This window comes from Dendrobates tinctorius, unplaced genomic scaffold, assembly GCF_039654945.1.
Source record: "Dendrobates tinctorius isolate UK_male_01 unplaced genomic scaffold, ASM3965494v1 ptg000134l, whole genome shotgun sequence".
Lineage (NCBI taxonomy): Eukaryota > Metazoa > Chordata > Amphibia > Anura > Dendrobatidae > Dendrobates > Dendrobates tinctorius.
Window position 1 is genome coordinate 19,866,006 of NW_027361802.1, and position 8,873 is coordinate 19,874,878.

Genomic DNA, 8,873 nt, shown 5'->3' on the forward strand with positions numbered 1-8,873 from the left:
CCGCCAACAGTCATTCCCAATAAATTTTTTATTTTTTTTTTACTTTAAAATACATTTTAAATTATGGTTTACCATAATACTGTTTGGTTACTGAATCTTTCACCGCCTACACACACTGCGCTGTTAACTTTGCGTTTTTGCCACAACATATCTCCAAGAATGACACAAAAAACATGTGTCATTCCTGGAGTTATGTGTAGTCAAAAACACAAATATATGACTTGTTGTTTCACCACCATTAGCGTCTTCAGTCTGCTAATATTGCACAGACTGAATAGAGGGTGGTGTTGATTACAAGGCATATCTATTGTTATCTTGCCAGGTAGTATAAAAAGTTAATTGAGGATGGTGTGTTTTACCATCATCAATTGACTTTTTGTGACATAAGGCCAGGGGATTCTAGATATACCTTGTAACTAACCACATCCTCTATTCAGTGTGTGGTGAATAAACTGAGGGGATGATGGGGAAAACACAAGTCATATCTACAATACCCTGGCCTCGTATCATAACTATCACACCTGGCCAGGTGAATACACATATGAGTTAACCTGCAGCATCGCTTCAGTCTGCATTATCTATTTCACGCAGACTGGAGTGATGCGGCATTTTAACTCATATGTATTTTCACCTGCCCATGTGTGATAACATTCTGAATTCAGGATGCGTTATTTTTTGCGTCCTCACTTCAGCATGACACCAGGCCTGGGGACTGTAGAAGTTGTATAAACTTTATTATCTCTCCAGTCTGCGTTCAAACTCAAGCCACAGTGGAGATCCTCCAAATAATATTTATAGTCACATGGTCAGGTGTCATAAAGAGTGAAGGATGCTAGTGCATCCCCAAATCACTATTTGTAACATCAGGCCAGGTGACACAAATATTAGTTGTATTATCTCCACCGTCGCTGGAAATTGAACACAAACTGTAGAGATGATAAATGTCATACAACGTGTGTGTGTGTGTGTGTGTATATATATATATATATATATATATATATAGTCATCCGGTTAGGAGTACTAGTAAATTCATGATTCACAAAACACAGCATCATGAATTCACTGGTACACCTGGGTAGTTGATTATTGTATCGGAGTGTATAAAAACAGAGTGTACTCGGTACAGGTATCAAAACAGGTACTTTATTAACATACACACAAGAAAAAAATCTTTACACCATTTGATCTTGCCATTCCACCCGTCCTACATCAGAGATAAAGTAGGCCGCAAATTGATCCCTCATTTGGCCAACTTCAACGGATGACCTGAGAGGGTGCTGATTGAATTCAGGCAATGGGTTTGCAGCTGGTTCATCTAGTTCAAAGTTCGGGTGCTCTTTAGCCATCACAAAATTATGAAGAACCACACACGCCTTCGCCACCTCATCTACTGTTTCCAGTTTCAGATTAATGGCTGTCGTGAGAATGCGCCATCTGGAGACAAGTATACCAAAGGCACACTCTACAGTTCTTCGGGCCCTGGTCAGTCTGTAATAAAAGATTTTTTTGGTGTGGTCCAAGTCCCGGCTGGAGTAGGGTTTAAGCAGGTTTTGGCACATTTGAAAGGCCTCATCCCCAACCATTACAAATGGCTGTGGCGGATCTTCGGTGTTGGGAAGAGGCCGTGGCATGGGGAAATTTAAGTGGTTGCCATACAACCTCCGGCCTGTGTCCGAGTTCTTAAAAGCCTGAGTCATTCCCACGGCCAAATTACCCAATGTCCACTGCAACAAACACACAGTCTGCATCCGCAATGGCCATGAGTACTGTAGAAAAGTACTTTTTGTAGTTGTAGTACTCCGAGCCTGTTCTTTTGATTATCCAGATGTGTTTCCCATCCACCGCTCCCAAGCAGTTGGGAAAATTGCAGACTGTCCAGAATTTTGCAGTAATTTCCATCCACTTTTCGGCGGTGGGCAGGGGCATAAATTTGGGACAGAGAACGTCCCACAAAGCCCGGCAGGTGTCGGCAACAAGACAAGGTGAAGATTCCAATCCGGTACTGGAAGTGGAGTGAAGAGAGGGTCTCTCCAGTAGCTAGGAATCTGTGAAACCGAGAAAGAACATAAATTAATATTTATGTATATGGTTTTTTGAACCAAAAAAAAACAAAAAAAACCACATGGCATAACATGAATTCTGCAGGCTTTTGTTTACTACATGGCAGAACAAGAATTCTGCAGGCTATGGAATTTTACATGGCAGAACAAAGAAAATTATGCAGGCATTGGTTTGTAAATATTACATACCTTAATGTGACCAGGAGCCATTCCTCAGGAGGAATCGCATGACGGAGCTGTGTGTCCTGTCTCCGGATGGCTTATTGGACACGAGCAAGAAAATCCCTGAAGCTATCCGGGACATCCGGGTATAGTCACTAAATTTATCTGGGTTTGCCTGGAGCTCGCTGTAGAGGGTGTGGTACGCCCCACGGCTCTCCCGGAGTTCAACAATCGGATGTATCCACAAACACCGCCGCTGCCGTCTTCGCTGTCTCTCTCTCTCCCATTGCTGCTGGCAAGCAAATGCAAAAGTTGAAGTGAAAACTCTTCCAGAGCAGATCCATGTTGACAAAGGAAAAAGCAAGCAGATCTGAAGAATTGAGCTGCAAACAGGGTCTATATAAAGAATTCCCATGAGACACGCCCACTGATGTCCCATTGGTGGAGTCTGTTTCAAGAATTTTGTAACGATTTTCATCCTGTGAAATGCGACACCTATGCCTGTGAAATGTGAAACGTATGCGCATAAAAAAACGCAAACGCATGCAAAAACGCATGAAAATGCATACAAACGCTGCATTTTTTTGTCGTCAAGCGCATGCTAAGGCATCAAAAAATTGTTGCATTGGCAAGCGGTTTTTCAGTGGGTTTCAAGTGCGCACAAAATGCTGCGCAAAATGGCGCTAGTGTGAAACTAGCCTTACAGACGCTATTCCTATCATAACCACATGTGGGCTTCTTGACATAAACTAACAGCAGGATATACAGTGCTGCTCACCAATATTCATTACCTCAAGGAGATATTCCACATTATGTACTGAAACTTCATGGGTGCCAAGAACGATGAGCAGGACTGTATGCCTATATATTTAGTGTAGGTCGGCACATGAGTTCCAGCTGTGACATACACCTGCTAGCTGCAAAGTAGAATGTAGCGGGTCATTCAACTGCCGCGTACACAAAAACACTCAGCCAAGCACTCCTGTAGTGACGCTGTCTTTCATCAACATCATTCATTGACGGAAAGTCGGGAGCACTCTATTCTTTCTAAACACTGTTTTTCGGTGATTCCTTTGTATCCCCGTTCATACTGCACCCACACACACAAGTGATACACCATCTGAAAGGTAAACTTGCCCCCTTCAGCAAGAAAATAGCCAAACCACACATCCACGATTTTATCACTAAATACAGTTTAAACATTCGTTTTCATAAACTTGCAGAAAGACACAATGACCTGCAGGTGGCCCCTCAACTGGAAAACATTTTTTTGGCCTCTACAGTGCCTTGCGAAAGTATTCGGCCCCCTGGAACTTTTCAACCTTTTCCCATATATCATGCTTCAAACATAAAGATACCAAATGTAAATTTTTGGTGAAGAATCAACAACAAGTGGGACACAATTGTGAAGTTGAACGACATTTATTGGATATTTTAAATTTTTGTGGAAATTCAAAAACTGAAAAGTGGGGCGTGCAATATTATTAGGCCCCTTTACTTTCAGTACAGCAAACTCACTCCAGAAGTTCATTGTGGATCTCCGAAAGATCCAATGCTGTCCTGGAAGACTGATCAGAGATGCAGCCAAGAAGCCCATGATCACTCTGGATGAACTGCAGAGATCTACAGCTGAGGTGGGACAGTCTGTCCATAGGACAACAATCAGTCGTACGCTGCACAAATCTGGCCTTTATGGAAGAGTGCCTAACACTAAACAGCAATAGCACAAAAAGAGGACTTGAAAATCCTCCAAAAATTCAATATTACAGAAAAAAGGCAGAGATGCTTACCTGCCAAGGCCTCCAAACAAATGCACCATCAGGATGCAGAGGACCCATATAGTTACGATGGCAACACAGGTGCAAGAATACCGATGAGACAGCCGCTCACATCCTACCAATCCATGGAGGGGGCGGCTGGTTGGTATATTAATGCACAATGAAGACTTGTATGTGCCACTGTTCACACTATGGCAATGCACAGCAGGTTAACAGCCTATTAGTTATGCCCTTCTATTAGATCAGGCGGGCTGCCCAGCGCTATCAAGATGCATCCCATGTGAACACACACCACAGTTTACAAGACCAAATGGCCCAACTGCACCCCAAATAATATTGCACGCTCCACTTTTCAGTTTTTGAATTTCCACAAAAATTTTAAATAACCAATACATTTCGTTCAACTTCACAATTGTGTCCCACTTGTTGTTGATTCTTCACCGAAAATTTACATTTGGTATCTTTATGTTTGAAGCATGATATGTGGGAAAAAAGTTCCTGTCTGTGTTCATCAGCTCATGAAATACATTTACATTTGACCGGCTTGCTTTTTCTGAAATTGCCTGGGCCCCCGACGACCAGTGTGTGAAAATTTCACATGGGCCAAGCTAGTATACATTAACCCCTTCACTACCAAGGGTGGTTTGCACGTTAATGCCCGGGCCAATTTTTACAATTCTGACCACTCTCCCTTTATGAGGTAATAACTCTGGAACACTTCCATGGATCCCGGTGATTCTGACATTGTTTTCTCGTGACATATTGTACTTCATGTTAGTGGTAAAATTTCATTCATATAACTTGCGTTTATTTGTGAAAAAAACGTAAATTTGGCGAAAATTTTTAAAATTTCGCAATTTTCCAACTTTGAATTTTTATGCCCTTAAATCACAGAGATACGGCACACAAAAAACTTAATAAATAACATTTCCCACATGTTTACATCAGCACAATTTTGGAACCAAAATTTTTTTTTGTTAGGAAGTTATAAGGGTTAAAAGTTGACCAGCGATTTCTCATTTTTGCAACACCATTTTATTTTTAGGGACCACATCACATTTGAAGCCACTTTGAGGGGTCTATAGGATAGAAAATGCCCAAAAGTGACACCATTCTAAAAACTGCACCCCTTAAGGTGCTCAAAACCACATTCAAGAAGTTTATTAACCCTTCAGGTGCGGCACAGGAATTTTTTTGAATATTTAAAAAAAAATGAACATTTAACTTTTTTCACAAAAAAATACTTCAGGTTCAATTTTTTTTATTTTACCAAGGGTAACAGGAGAATTTGGACTGCAAAAGTTATTGTGCAGTTTGTCCTGAGTACGCTGTTACCTGATATGTGGGGGGAACCACTGTTTCAGCGCATGGCAGAGCTCAGAAGGGAAGGGGCGCCGTTTGACTTTTTCAATGCAAAATTGGCTGGAATTCAGATCGGACGCCATGTCACGTTTGGTGAGCCCCTGATGTACCTAAACAGTGGAAACCTCCCACAAGTGACCCCATTTTTGAAACTAGACCCCAGAAGGAACTTATCTAGATATGTGGTGAGAACTTTGAACCCCCAAGGGCTTCACAGAAGTTTATAACGTACAGCCGTACAATTAAGAGTCATATTTTTTCCACAAAAATGATCTTTTCACCCTCTATTCTTATTTTTCCAAGGGTATCAGGACCCTAAAAGTTATTGTGCAATTTGTCCTGAGTATGCTGATACCCCACATGTGGGGGTAAACCACTATCTGGGCGCATGGCAGAGCTCGGAAGGGAAGCAGCGCCATTTGACATTTTTGGCTGGAATTGAGATCGGACACCATGTCGCGTTTGGAAAGCCCCTGATGTACCAAAACAGTGGACACCCCCCACAAGTGGCCGCATTTTGGAAACTAGACCCCCCAAGGAACTTATCTAGATGTGTGGTGAGCACTTTGAACCCCCCAGTGCTTCACAGAAGTTTATAACGCCCGGGCGTGAAAATAAAAAAATCTTATTTTTTCCACAAACATGATCATTTAGTCCCCAATTTTTTTATTTTTCTAAGGGTAACAGGAGAAATTGGACCCCAAAAGTTGTTATCCAATTTGTCCTGAGTACGCGGATACCCCATATGTGGGAGAATACTACTGTATGGGCACACGTCGGGGCTCAGGAGGGAAGTAGTGACGTTTTGGAATGCAGACTTTGATGGAAAGGTCTGCGGGTGTCATGTGTGTTTGGAGAGCCCCTGATGTACCTAAACTATTGAAACTCCCCACGAGACCCCATTTTGGAAACTAGACCCCCCACGGAACTTATCTAGATGTGTGGTGAGCACTTTGAACCCCCAAGTGCTTCACAGAAGTTTATAACGCCCGGGCGTGAAAATAAAAAAATAATTTTTTTCCACAAAAATGATATTTTTGCCCCCAATTTTTTATTTTCCTCAGGGTAACAGGAGAAATTGGACCCCAAAAGTTGTTTTGCAATTTGTCCAGAGTAGGCTGATACCCCATATGTGGGGGTAAAACACTGTTTGGGCGCATGGCAGAGCTTGGAAGGGAAGGAGCACCATTTGACTTTTTCAACGCAGAATTGGCTGGAATTGAGATCAGACGCCATGTTGCATTTGGAGAGCACCTGATGTGCCCAAACAGTGGAAACCCCCAATTCTAACTCCAACCCGAACCCCAACACACCCCTAACCCTAATCTCAGCCCTAACTCTAGCCCTAACCCTAATGGGAAAATGGAAATAAATACATTTTCTTTTAATTTTATTATTTCTCCCTAACTAAGGGGGTTTGATTTACCATTTATGGCGGTTTTTATATTTGGCGGCTGTCACACGCTAAAAGACGTTTTTTATTTTAAAAATAGTTTTTGCATCACCACATATTGAGAGCTATAATTTTTCCATATTTTGACCCACCGAGTCATGTGACGTCTTATTTTTTTTTGCGGAATGAGTTGACGTTTTTATTGATACCATTTTCGGGCACGTGACATCTTTTGATCGCTTTTTATTCCGATTTTTGGGACGCAGAATGAACAAAAAACAGCGTTTCATGAATTTCTTTTGGGGGGTGCGTTTACACTGTTCCGCGTGCGGTAAAATTGATAAAGAGGTTTTATTCTTCGGGTCGGTACAGTTACCTCATTTAGGTCGTTTTTTTATGCAATGAAAATTTTATATAAAACAATTATTTTTGCATCGCTTTATTCTGCGAGCTATAAAACTTTTTTATTTTTTTGCGGATGACGCTGTATGGCGGCTCGTTTTTTGCGGGACAAGCTGATGTTTTCAGCGGTACCTTGGATATTTATATGCGTCTTTTTGATCGAGTATTATTGCACTTTTTGTTCGGCGGTATTATTTTTTGCTTCATTTTTTATTTTTATTTTTTAAGGGGTTCGCTAGAGGGGTTAAGTAATGGGACCGTTTTATAGGACGGGTCGTTACGGACGCGGCGATATCAAATATGTGTACTTTTATTGTTTTTTTTTTATTTTCAAAAAATGAATTTATTTGGGAATATTTTTTTTTTTTTAATTTATTTAGAGATTTTTTTAAAATGATTTTTTACACTTTTTTTTTTTTTTTTAACTTTATTACATTGTCCCAGGTGGGACATCACTGTCCTGTGACAGATCGCTGATCTGTCACATCACAGATCACTGTGACAGATCAGTGATCTGTCACAGGCACTGCACAGGCTTTCCTCATGCCTGCGCTTTGCAGGCACTGAGGAAGCCAGCTCCCTGCAGGCCCCCGAAGGTCCCCGTCGCCATCTTGGATCCGGGGACCTGTAGGAATGGAGCCCATTGCGCTGCTCTGGGGGGCTCAGGGAAGCACGGAGGGAGCCCCCTCCCTGCCGATGCTTCCCTTTAACCCCCGGTACACTGCGATCGTGTTTGATCGCGGTGTGCAAGGGGTTAACGTGTCGGGGGCGGTCCGTGACCGCCCCTGACACATTCTGCCGGGTGTCAGCTGTGATAATCAGCTGACAGCCGGCCGCAATCAGCGGCGCTCACCACGTGGGCGCCGCTGATCGCTATGACGTAATATTCCATCCATGGAAATTAGGTCCAGGGTCACATGGACGGAATATTACGTCCATTGTAGGTAAGGGGTTAAATCCTGCTATTATAGTCGGACTGGGATGACTAGGCTAAGGGTGTTTTCATATTGTGTTGTGTCCCCGCTGGGGCATACATCCGAAATCCCCCGCAAAACGGGGTTCAGACACACACATCGACGGGGCCATAGACTGTAATGGTGACGGCAGAGCGAACGTGTGCCTTGCCATGCATCGTTTTCGGGTGTGTACACATACAGGACGTGGACACCTAGATGTAGTAGACTGTCTGAATTTCCACCTCCTGTAGGCGTACACTCCTGGAAAAAGTGCATGGCAGAACATACATTTGCTCTGCCGTCACCATTACAGTCTATGGCCCTGTTGAGGCATGCATCCAGACCCATGCCCCGACGGGGACAAAGAACGCAATGTGAATATACCCCAACATGTATGGGACTATGCATGGCACATTGCAAATATTGTACAGTTTGCTACACTATAGCCATTAATCTGGAGCCCAAAGCATTGCTTACTCTGCCCAACTTAGGGATGGACAAAGTGACCCTGGAGCCATTAATGTAAAGGAGGAGGCACAAGGCAGGGTTCACTGAAGAGAGGTGGGGCAGTTGTGCTCGGAACAGACCACCAAGCTGTTACAGCTTCATTAACATACAGTCATATGTAAAAGTTTGGGCACCCCTATTAATGTTAACCTTTTTTCTTTATAACAATTTTGGTTTTTGCAACAGCTATTTCAGTTTCATATATCTAATAACTGATGGACTCAGTTATATTTCTGGATTCAAATGAGGTTTA

General features: G+C 42.6%; 1 long non-coding RNA gene across 1 annotated transcript; it reads right to left on the reverse strand.

The window, feature by feature from the left end:
- Positions 1-1,121: 1,121 nt before the first annotated feature.
- On the reverse strand, positions 1,122-3,584 carry LOC141048303 (uncharacterized). The gene is made up of 2 exons (XR_012220019.1): positions 2,250-3,584; positions 1,122-2,045 (listed from the first exon to the last, which is right to left on the reverse strand). It is a non-coding gene; the product is annotated as an uncharacterized lncRNA (long non-coding RNA).
- Positions 3,585-8,873: the final 5,289 nt, after the last annotated feature.